The 10849-nt window shown below is 33.3% G+C and overlaps 1 protein-coding gene across 2 annotated transcripts in view; it reads left to right on the top strand.

Moving 5' to 3' along the window:
* The first annotated feature begins 8495 nt into the window (after window positions 1–8495).
* Window positions 8496–10849, top strand: part of LOC117319078 (cell migration-inducing and hyaluronan-binding protein-like) — a 39446-nt gene continuing 37092 nt past the window's right edge. For both annotated transcript variants that reach the window (XM_033873954.1, XM_033873953.1), the window contains exon 1: window positions 8496–8575. The gene's annotated coding sequence lies outside the window, so the exon portion shown is untranslated. The remainder of the gene's footprint in view (window positions 8576–10849) is intronic.

Below are 10849 nucleotides of genomic sequence, written 5' to 3'. Positions count from 1 at the left end.
CATTGTAATAGCTATACAAACATTAATACATGTACATTGTAATAGCTGTACAAACAGTACTACATTGTAATAGCAATACAAACATTAAAACATTGTAATATCTATACAAACAGTACTACATTGTAATATCAATACAAACATTAATACATTGTAATAGCTATACAAACAGTACTATATTGTTATAGCTATACAAACAGTGCTACATGTAATATCTATGCAAAGAGTACTACATTGTAATAGCAAAACAAACATTAATACATTGTAATAACTATACAAACAGTACTACATTGTTATAGCAATACAAACATTACTATATTGTAACAGCTTTTTAAACATAACTACTTTGTAATAGATATACAAACAGTACTACATTGTAATAGCTTTACAAACAGTACTTTATTGTTATAGCTATACAAACAGTACTACATTGTAATAGCTTTACAGACAGTACTATATTGTTATAGCTATTCAAACAGTACTACATTGTTATAGCAATACAAACAGTACTATATTGTAATAGCTATACAAACATTAATACATTGTAATGCTATACAAACAGTACTACATTGTAATGCTATACAAACAGTACTACATTGTAATAGCTATATAAACAGTACTACATTGTAATGCTATACAAACAGTACTACATTGTAATAGCTATATAAACAGTACTATATACACGGTATATGAAATGTTCAACCTTGATCATTTTCAGGGCTATTGCCGGACGTGTGATTGATAGATAGCCTTGGAGTGGATATTGCTGGATGATGATAGAAAAAAATACTCTATCAACAAGGTGTAACACTTTAAAAGACTTTTAATTTAAGTTCAATCCGACCGAAATATAAATGCACATCAATTTCAGTTTTGTACCTTGGTTTCAATCCATAAATATCAACTCGTGTTATTATTCTGTGAGAAAATAGAACAAAAGCAGTCGTGGTAGGCGAAGATGCATCATCTGTGGAACGGAAGCAGACTCTATATTTTTGATAGGTTCTGCAACGGGCAATATGATTGGTCGACAGCTCTGCAGACAGTGCTAGCCAAGCTGTAATTGTCGACCATCAGCCTGTTCGTTTTAAAAGTTAGCTGTTTCCGTTCCACAGACGGTGCTTAGTCCGATCTTCAAATGATATACATTGTTGGTATAGTTAGATACACGTTGTTAGTATAGTTAGATACACCTTGTTGGTATAGTTAGATATGCCTTGTTGGTATAGTATACCTTGTTGGTATAGTTACATACACCTTGTTGGTATAGTATACCTTGTTGGTATGGTTATATATACCTTGTTGGTATGGTTAGGTATACCTTGTTAGTATAGTATACCTTGTTGGTATAGTTAGATACATCTTGTTGGTATAGTTAGATACACCTTGTTGATATAGTTAGATACACCTTGTTGGTATAGTTAGATACACCTTGTTAGGTATAGTTAGATACACCTTGTTAGTATAGTTAGATACACCTTGTTGGTATAGTTAGATACACCTTGTTAGTATAGTTAGATATACCTTGTTGGTATAGTTAGATACACCTTGTGGGTATAGTTAGATACACCTTGTTGGCATAGTTAGATACACCTTGTTGGTATAGTTAGATACACCTTGTTAGTATAGTTAGATATACCTTGTTAGTATAGTTAGATACACCTTGTTAGTATAGTTAGATAGACATTGTTGGTATAGTTAGATACACCTTGTTGGTATATTTAGATATACCTTGTTGGTATAGTTAGATACACCTTGTTGATATAGTTAGATACACCTTGTTGGTATAGTTAGATACACCTTGTTGGTATGGTTAGATATACCTTGTTAGTATAGTTAGATATACATTGTTGGTATAGTATACCTTGTTGGTATAGTTAGATACACCTTGTTGGTATAGTATACCTTGTTGGTATAATTAGATATACATTGTTGGTATAGTTAGATATACCTTGTTGGTATAGTTAGATATACATTGTTAGTATAGTTAGATATACCTTGTTGGTATAGTTAGATACACCTTGTTGGTATAGTTAGATACACCTTGTTGGTATAGTATACCTTGTTGGTATAGTTAGATATACATTGTTGGTATAGTTAGATACACCTTGTTAGTATAGTTAGATATACCTTGTTGGTATAGTTAGATACACCTTGTTGGTATAGTTAGATATACCTTGTTGGTATAGTTAGATATACCTTGTTAGTATAGTTAGATATACCTTGTTGGTATAGTTAGATATACCTTGTTGGTATAGTTAGATATACCTTGTTAGTATAGTTAGATACACCTTGTTGATATAGTTAGATACACCTCGTTGGTATAGTTAGATACACCTCGTTGATATAGTTAGATACACCTCGTTGGTATAGTTAGATACACCTTGTTGATATAGTTAGATACACCTTGTTGGTATAGTTAGATATGCCTTGTTGGCATAGTTAGATATACCTTGTTGGTATAGTTAGATATACCTTGTTGGTATGGTTAGATACACCTCGTTGGTATAGTTAGATACACCTTGTTGGTATAGTTACATACACCTCGTTGATATAGTTAGATACACCTCGTTGGTATAGTTAGATACACCTTGTTGATATAGTTAGATACACCTTGTTGGTATAGTTAGATACACCTTGTTGGTATAGTATACCTTGTTGGTATAGTTAGATATACCTTGTTGGTATAGTTAGATACACCTTGTTGGTATAGTTAGATATACCTTGTTGGTATAGTTTGATACACCTTGTTGGTATAGTTAGATATACCTTGTTGGTATAGTTAGATACACCTTGTTGGTATAGTTAGATATACCTTGTTGGTATAGTTAGATACACCTTGTTGGTATAGTATACCTTGTTGGTATAGTTAGATACACCTTGTTGGTATAGTATACCTTGTTGGTATAGTTAGATACACCTTGTTGGTATAGTATACCTTGTTGGTATAGTTAGATACACCTTGTTGGTATAGTATACCTTGTTGGTATAGTTAGATACACCTTGTTGGTATAGTTAGATATACCTTGTTGGTATAGTTAGATACACCTTGTTGGTATGGTTAGATACACCTCGTTGGTATAGTTAGATACACCTTGTTGGTATAGTTACATACACCTCGTTGATATAGTTAGATACACCTCGTTGGTATAGTTAGATACACCTTGTTGATATAGTTAGATACACCTTGTTGGTATAGTTAGATACACCTTGTTGGTATAGTATACCTTGTTGGTATAGTTAGATATACCTTGTTGGTATAGTTAGATACACCTTGTTGGTATAGTTAGATATACCTTGTTGGTATAGTTTGATACACCTTGTTGGTATAGTTAGATATACCTTGTTGGTATAGTTAGATACACCTTGTTGGTATAGTTAGATATACCTTGTTGGTATAGTTAGATACACCTTGTTGGTATAGTATACCTTGTTGGTATAGTTAGATACACCTTGTTGGTATAGTATACCTTGTTGGTATAGTTAGATACACCTTGTTGGTATAGTATACCTTGTTGGTATAGTTAGATACACCTTGTTGGTATAGTATACCTTGTTGGTATAGTTAGATACACCTTGTTGGTATAGTATACCTTGTTGGTATAGTTAGATACACCTTGTTGGTATAGTTAGATATACCTTGTTGGTATAGTTAGATACACCTTGTTGGTATAGTTAGATATACCTTGTTGGTATAGTTAGATACACCTTGTTGGTATAGTTAGATATACCTTGTTGGTATAGTTAGATACACCTTGTTGGTATAGTTACATACACCTAATTGGTATAGTTAGATATACCTTATTGATATAGTTAGATACACCTCGTTGATATAGTTAGATACACCTTGTTAGTATAGTTAGATATACCTTGTTGGTATAGTTAGATAAACCTTGTTGGTATAGTTAGATATACCTTGTTGGTATAGTTAGATACACCTTGTTGGTATAGTTAGATATACCTTGTTGGTATAGTTAGATATACCTTGTTGGTAAAGTTATATATACCTTGTTGGTATAGTTAGATACACCTTGTTGGTATAGTTAGATACACCTTGTTAGTATAGCTAGATATACATTGTTGGTTGGTATAGCTAGATAATCCTTAGTCGTATAGTTAGAGCGATATATTAGCGGATGTGAAGTAATTGTATCACCCCGAAATACTGCAGACATGTGTGATATTTTCCAAAAGCAAGTGCGTTGTGTGCTGTAACACAATATGCATATACCTAAATGTGAAAAAAAAAAAATCTGTGGAACATTCTAGGATTACTATTGAATTATCTCTGAAAGTGCTTGTTGGCGCCATACTGTCTTAAAGGGGGAAACATATCAACAGATGCAGACAGATAGTGATTTCAATTGCGAACACGTCAAACAAAATGATTAAGGTACCATCAGTGAAACGTACCGGGGGTAGAGATGAACTTTACAAAAATAATCCATTACCTTATTGATGAAATTAGAGATAACTTCAAACATTTTGAGTAAATAAAAACTAGATTTGTATACACCCAAAGGTCAAATATCACTTTTCTTTCCAGATTGATTTTCAGTCCCATACATGGTATACCTATATACATTGATATTCTGTGGTCAATAGTTTAGGGCCTTAGGTTATGTAATTATAGTCTTGCTATAGAGCAATGCACCAAAAACGATGTGCATAGGCATGTGCATCGTGTGCACACACGAGCAATACAGTATTTAGGTCCTAGCTATTCAATACTAACTGTATATGTGAATTAATCATTTTTAACCAACATTTGCAAAGCACACGTTTCGTGCGGTTTTGTTTACTCCGTTGATTAACATTAGGAATTGTAAATGGAGTTGAAGACTATGTATTTACAGCCAGTGTCTAATTGATTGTATATATAATCTCTAGTGATTTTAGTCAAAGTCTACCGGAATTTTATTCTTCGATAGAAACAATAGGTCACGCGCAGTTTGGAGCCGCCTGGATGAATACGATGGTTCAAAAGGTGGTAGTCTAAATTTTCTGATGATCTTGCTATGTACATTACGTCGTTACATCGCCGCAAGGCAGCCTTTAACGCCATATTTACGTTGGCTAATTTTTAAAATTTTGAATTTCGTCTTTTCGCCCCGAAAGGATGAAAAATTAACAAAACTTAAATTTCGTCTTTTCGCCACGATAGAACGAAACATCACACTCGAAAAGACGAAATAAATGCACGCAAATTAGCGACTTTAATTCTCGCCCATGTTCACTCATACATACACATATAAAACATGTATACATAAACATATATAGAGACAATTCAAACAACATGTGGTAGAGGAACGTAATGTCGTTATATAAATATCAATAATTAGGTCCATCTAATCTTTTCTTTCTTGCAACCTAAAGATATTTTGCAAGATTTGAGTATCCTTTGTATCATTTGTTGTTAAAAGCTCTTCTAATTTGAACATGAACATTTCTGAAATAATAAGACTTGATTAATTTCCTTCGTGTTTAATCAAAATAAGGACACTTTAAGATAAAATGAAATTCATCTGCAATGTCTTGAATCATTAAAAGTGAGCACAGCTTACATTTGTTCTACATTATAACATCTCCCAGTTTCAGTACGTAAATCAGGCGATGACAATCGTATTCTACTCATTTCTGTTAAGAAATCGTTACAAGCTACCTTTAGGCGAAGAATTTATTCTTTCGATACACTTTTGGCGAGAAATGTTAATCATTTGTCCTTATTGATAGGATATACTTTTTGTCGGCGTATATACATATCCTTATCCCTATCTATACAACTCATTCTTAAGACCAGTTACGTAGATATCGCTATTTTGTACCATTTGACTGAACATGCTCTGTTGCATGTAAAATGCAATGTTCTGTGTTATTAAATTTAAGCTAGAACTTTCTTATTATACATTAACGTGTAAAATATAAAGTACTGAAGCGTATTTTGGCCAAATTATTATTGTTTTTTGTATGTTTTTGTTTTTGTTTTCATTTTCCACACTTAAATAAAGGATATCTATCATGTTAAAAATAAGCCATATTTCAGATCCGTTAATAAGTATACTATTTGCTAACTTATGCTTTTAGGGATAATAATGTTATCAGAACATACTTTCATTAGTGCAAATAATGTTTTCTGTCCTTGTTCGGTTACTTTTTGTTTAAGTTAACGTTTTACTGAAATACCATTATAATTTAACAATACTCCAAGATAGTTATATCCATTGTTGATTTCCAACACACAATCGTTATATACCAACGATTTATTTGCTCTTATAATTTCACCATTACGGAATATTACTATTTCAGTTTTGGAAGTAGTCACTGTAAGATCACATTTCTGCGTGTATTTTATTGAGGAGTCAACATTTTTTATAACCTTTCTTGAATTTCTGATATTGTCGTCGGCATACATTAAAAGAAATATATTTGTCATTTGGATTTCGATGATGGGCAGTCACTTAGAAATGAGTTTCACAACCATCAGCATATAAGGCACAGAAAATCGGTGACAAAATTTCACCTTAGAACATTTTACTTTTTAATCTGTATACGACTATACCTCATTCTTTAAACTATGTAAAACTATATATAAAAAGCACATTCATTCTTTCTCATGTTGTGGACTATTCTTTCCTTGGGAAAGCAAATAATTTGATGTAAATAAAAACATAGTCATACACAAAAAGGTTATTGGCATACTTGTACCAACAAACAACGCCCGTCTTGACCATTATTTTTGTTTTTGTTGACATAAATATGAAGTATAATTTGAAGGTTTCACCAGGAAAAGCAACGATCCCTTGTCAAGTATAGCATGTCCACTTTAGAGATAAACTTGATATCAATGTATTTTTCGTTATATACTCACATTCATGGACACATATGACAGGCCTTTACTACAAAGCATAAATAGTTTAAACATGATAGGCTTTCTAGTCATCAGAATTTAAATACGGTTACTTAAGGTGAGTTCTCGGGCAATATGTTATGTAAGATAAACATTTTATCACAGTTTTATGAGGGCAATATGAAAGAAACGAATTAATCAAAAGTGAACTGTTTCGTATTTCGTTTGTAGAACCATTTCAAATATTATCTTATATATCTAGATTTAGTGTGTGTTGAGGAGTTAATATAAAGAGAGGAACTGTAGTATGATTTAAGTGAATAACTGCTATCTTAAACACATATCACTTATTTTGTGAAACATGTGCACCTACCAGCTTTTTGATTAATAACTGCTGGGAAATATGAATGTCCATGTGCTGCTTTTTAAATTGATATGGCCTCTTGTGGTCAGACATTGAAGACACAAAAAGCGAAGGCTGAAATTAATCACCAACAGGTATTACTAGCCTTATACGGCCACCGTCGGTGGTCGGGTGGTGGTGTACAACGCCTTCACCTTTCATCATGTTGGGGATCGTTCGCATGGAAACATGGAATGTTCTCAGTCTTATATTGCCCTATAAATAAAACCTCATGTGGTCTACTCCATTCGGGATAAAATCAGTGATTATATATGTATGCTTGATAAACACGGGGTTGTTAAATATGTATGCTTGATAAACACGAGGTTGTTAGATATTAAGTGACTCTCTGAACAAAATATTTTAGATTTCAAGGCAGTTTGACACTTTATTCAATAAGAGATTTATAGATAAATTTAATTTACTTAATTGTATAACTACTTTTAATATGCATTCATATGAAAATTAAGTTTATTAATTCAAATGAGTTTTTTTCTTCATTAAAGCTCTCTATTTAATTGGAAAATGTGCCTTATATATTAAATATCTGGTGAATATTCCCCTAGTTAACTTGCTATGCAATATTTCTCAAATTCTGTAAATATATAAAATGGTTTACGCTTGCATTTTAATTCTTAAGATATCAAAAGGAGAAAAGCAACTAAAATGCATCATATATATAATCTAATCGGATAAAAAACACAAATACAACAACTGTATTTCACAGCGACATAGACACGGACTGATATATTTATTTTAAAAACTCATGATTATCAAAAACAATGACACAATTCGCACACATGATACACATTTCTCACCTGTTAATCTTATCAATAACAAAACAAAAAAACAATAAAAACAATGCATGTACTCGCTGTTACATTTGTCGCCTGAATACAAATTAATACTAAGCCCATTTTCACGTGCAAATACAGGTAGCGCCACCTATTGGCGTATCTCATACCAAAGACAAATAAATTACATCTTAATTCCTACCGTCAACCGGTTGAAATTTTATTGATTTGCTATGCCTATTAGCCATGTACCAGGCACTTATTTTTACTGTGTCGGAATTCTAAAGGTTATCCTATTTGTTTTTGCTACCACTTATTTCTATCTGTGTTCGATTTCTAAAGGTTGACCTATGTGATTTTTTCACCACTTTCACTGTGTATTAGTGTAGATTTTTATCTAATGATAAAAAGCTGACTGGTCACGAATCTATAATTGTGTTCAGGAGACGTCATACAGATTTGCTATAAAGTGCCACCCTTGACCTGTGAGAAATCACCTTTCGTCGGACGGGGCAAGGAAGAGACACGGCAACTGTAAGTAATCACACGATTATAGCTCTTTACTCTAATCCTACAATCGAGTCCATGTTTAATCGATATTCTTCATTTGGCAGAAATTCTTTAAACTGAAAAATTGCATAGGAAAGCGTTATTGGATTTAGGAAAAATTGAGTTAAAGGTAATGTCTTGAATTCTGCAATGCTTCCTAAGGCCACTTTTAAGTTGAGGGAAAAGTGATAGTAATTGTGTTGATTGATCAAGAGTACACATGTATTGTTATTAGATTTATTCACATATTTATTCACTTATAATTATGGCAAAGAATCATTTACTATCATTACAGTTGAATAAGCATCATTGGTCGAATTGTCGAATCCATTAGTATACTAATACCAATGGTCTGACATTTAGCCTGACCTGAGTGAAATGTTGTGCTACTCTATAACGTTTGCTATCGTATTTTTAACTTGGCGCCTTGTAAATTATTTTGTGTTGTGCTGATGTAAGGTCAAATCTGTATTAAGTCTGACTGTATAGGACTTACCATTAATTTGCAATACAAGTAGCAGAAATAGATAATGCTGTTGTTGATGTTTTTATTAAAGGAGAGCTTGCAAATTCCATCTTTTGCAGTGTACCCGGTAAAATTCGGAAGTTTAATTAAACTCTCCTTCCGTACCCGGTAAAATTTGGAAGTTTATTTACACTCGCCTTCCGTACACAGTAAATTGGGAGTTTGTTTACACTCGCCTTCCGTACACAGTAAATTGGGAGTAAGTTCACTCTCGCCTTCCGTACACGGTAATAAGTGTTTATTCACACTCGGCTTCCGTACTTGGGATGCTACAGCGCTGACAGCCTATACACTGTGTGTCAAAATGTATAAAATTGCACCCACGGTATACAAACTCTCTTACAAACACCAGCAAATGAAAAATAATTATGACAGTGCCGGAATAATTATCAATTTTAAGACCTAAAGTTATGATTCCACTAGAGTGGCCCTTGGTGTTAAACTTTGATTGGCCTTCGAGTCAAATATAGAAGGCAAATAGGTATATTGAAAATATGTGTATATGGAACAGTTTAAAATGATTTCCGAGACTTTTTGTATTGACCACCAAATGGTTACGTCGGTGAGTACAGGTAAAAGTATATCGAGTCCGAATCCCGAACAGTTTTGGTTTTCCTTTATAACACATTTCTTATGTGCTTTTTTGTAGGTATTCGTTGAATCTGTTTTCCTCTTTTTTTTCTCGATGGTTCTCGCTGTGACGTCGTTGCAGAACCCGATAGTGTCTGTCCACTGTGTCAGATATCCCAAGATTGCGGCACCCGGGTTTGCGGTCGCGCACGACTATCTGATTAAAATTGAATATATATGGCGTTCATAGAGGTTAAGAATGATTTACTTCGCTGAATGGGGTGTCTGAACATCCCTTCACTGAGATTGTGTTGTGCTTTCGGGGAAATAAACTATGACAATTATTGCTCAAAATGTACATAATGAAAAACAGTTTTTGAAAACGAATATGCAAAACTTGCATGACATATCTATTCAGGAATTACATAATGCATTCGATACTTAAAATGTATGCATACTTTGCTGATATCTTTGAAATTCCATATCGTTTGACAAATCGTTTAATTTCAGAACTTAACAAATATTAAATAAAATTCGTATGCAGGCGCACTTTATTTTGTCCGGGCGCTGTAATGCCGTTCCGAGAGGCGGAGGAATATGTAAAGTCGGTAACAAAAATGATGTAGAAGATGAGGTGCATTTTATACTACCATGTACAACTTATGCAGAGTTAAGAGTTAAGTTTATAAAACAATATCATTATAGACATCCGAGTGTTTTTAAGCTTATATAACTATATTCATGCAAAAATGTTAAAATTAAGATAAGAGAAAACAAATCTTATCAATTTGTAGTATGTAATTATATAAAGCACGTTCGTTTAATTCAATTTCGTTTAGTAATATTAAGAATTATCCTCCGCCATCTTGAGAAGCATGTTCAGAATAATTCTTGTACTATGCATTTGTAAAACGAATTGCATTTGGTGACTAGAAAAAAATGAAACTTTGCTGTGAGTGACAGCGGCTATCGCTGTGACGTCGTTGTAGAACCCGAGAGTGTCTGTCCATTGTGTTGTGGCTGCGGTTCTCGCTGTGACGTCGTTGTAGAACCCGACAGTGTCTGTCCATTGTGTTGTGGCTGCGGTTCTCGCTGTGACGTCGTTGTAGAACCCGAGAGTGTCTGTCCACTGTGTTGTGGCTGCGGTTCTCGCTGTGACGTCG

The sequence above is a fragment of the Pecten maximus genome, chromosome 2, assembly GCF_902652985.1.
Source record: "Pecten maximus chromosome 2, xPecMax1.1, whole genome shotgun sequence".
Taxonomy (NCBI): Eukaryota; Metazoa; Mollusca; class Bivalvia; order Pectinida; family Pectinidae; genus Pecten; species Pecten maximus.
The sequence above is the reverse complement of the archived record's forward strand: the minus strand, read 5'-3'. Positions and strand labels throughout refer to the sequence as shown.